The sequence below is a fragment of the Elephantulus edwardii genome, unplaced genomic scaffold (genome assembly GCF_000299155.1).
Source record: "Elephantulus edwardii isolate Elephantulus edwardi_28Jun2011 unplaced genomic scaffold, EleEdw1.0 scaffold00127, whole genome shotgun sequence".
NCBI classification, from domain to species: Eukaryota; Metazoa; Chordata; class Mammalia; order Macroscelidea; family Macroscelididae; genus Elephantulus; species Elephantulus edwardii.
The window spans coordinates 289,249-291,470 of NW_006399877.1; positions in this window are offsets into that span (position 1 = coordinate 289,249).

The window sequence follows — 2,222 nt, forward strand, 5'->3', positions numbered from 1 at the left end:
AATTTTCAGCAGACTCTTGCTTACATGTGATATCAGTGATATTGTTAGTTAATCTTCACACTCTGTTGGGTCACCTTTCTTTGGAATGGGAACAAATATCAATCTCTTCCAGTCAGTTGGCCAGCTGGCTGTCCTCCAGATTTCCTGGCACAACTTAGTGAGCACATCCAGGGCAGCATCTGTTTGTTGAATAAATCAATTGATACATAGTCAACTCCTGGAGCAGTAAATCTAACCAGAAACACAAAAGACCTATCCAAAGAAAATTATATAACATTATTATAAGAAATAAATAGAGACCTGGAGAAATGAAAGAGTATACCATGCTCATGGATAGGAAGGCCTAATATTGTGACAATGACAATTCTACCAAAGGCAATCTGCAAGTTCAATGCAATATCAATACAAATACCAATTCCATTCAATGAGATGGAAAAGGCAATTTCCAATTACATCTGGAATGGAAAGAGACCCGAAATAAGCAAAGCACTCCTGAAAAAGAGGAACAAGGTAGGAGGAATCTTACTCCTTGTTCTCAAATCCTACTAGAGTGGTGGCCAAGACAGCATGGTATTGGTATAGTGACAGACACATAGATCAATGGAATAGAATTGAGGACCCTGAAATCAGCTCATCAACCTATAGTCAACTGACTTTTGACAAGGAGATGAAGTCAGTGAAGTGGGGAAACGAAAGCCTCTTTACCAAATGGTATTGGCAAAATTGGAAAATTATCTGCAGAAAATTCAAGCAAGACCCACACCTCACATCATACACAAAAACCAACTCAAAGTGGATCAAGGACTTAGGAGTCAAAGGACTATAAACTTTAGTCAAAGACTATAAACTTTATTAGAGAAAAGCAAAAAAGAACTCTGGAAGCCCTAATCCACAACATGAATAGTCCTCCAAGCATCTTGAAAAACCTATAATCAGGAGAGAGTAAAATAGATGAATGGGACATTTTAAGAATCAAATCCCTATGCACATCAAAAACTTCTCCAACAGGGTAAAAAGGAAAGACACAGACTGGGAAAAAATATTTGGTAATGACATGTCTGATACGGGACTTATATCTAGAATTTATGGAATACTCCAGCACCTCAATAAGATAAAGGTAAACAACCCAATTGCAAAATAGGCACAGGATATGAACAGACACTCCACCAAAGAAGACATTCAGATGGCAAACAAACACATGAAGAAATGTTCAAAATCCCTAGCTCTAAAAGAGATGCAAATAACTATGGGATATCATCTTACCCCAGTAAGAATAGCAAGATTCAACAAAGCAGCAAACAACAAATGCTGGCGAGGTTGTGGAGAAACTGGTGTGTAAAATGGTCCAACCACTCTGGGAGGCAGTATGGTGTTTTCTCAAAAAGGTGGAAACAGAAATACATTTGACCCAGTAATTCCACTACTGGGAATATACCCTAAAGAAACCACAACTTCCACTGAAACGGATATATGCACATCCATGTTAATTGCTGTGTTATTCACAATAGGAAAGAGATGGAAGTAACCAAAGAGCTCATCAACAAATGAATGGATAGAGAAGCTATGTATATTCACACAATGGAATACTATGCAGCACTGAAAAACAAGGAACTAATGAAATATTATACAAAATGGGTGACCCTGTAGGACATTATGCTGAGTGAAATATCTAAGTCACAAAAGGAAAAATACTGCATAATGCCACTGTTATAAAACAGGACTGACATTGGAGGTTGTGGGGAAACTAAGAAAAGAGAGGGTAAATAATGAACACTGCACTGGAATAGATGAGGGAAAGAATTATTTAAAAGGAGTATATGATTAAGCATTATTTGCATGACAATATTCCAGAATAAGAGCTGCATAGCAAAGGGGGGGAATTGTGCAACAATGAATTAATTTTTTAATACTAATTTATTCACAAAATTCTAATATATTGTTTTTCACACTAGATCCTTCCCATTTCCCTCACACCCCTACCCATCAAATTGTTTGACCCCATGATTAATCCTCCCCACCGGACAGCCTTTCCCCTCTAGTTCCACCCTTATCTCCCTTGGATCCTCTTACTCAATCTACAATAATGGTTTTATACAGTATTTGTCCATATGAGACTGAGTTCACTCAGCATAATGCTTTCCAGTCCCTCCCAAGTTGTTGTTGTTGTTATGTGCTGTCGAGTTGCTTGCGACTCATAGCGACCCTATGTACAACAGTCCTAA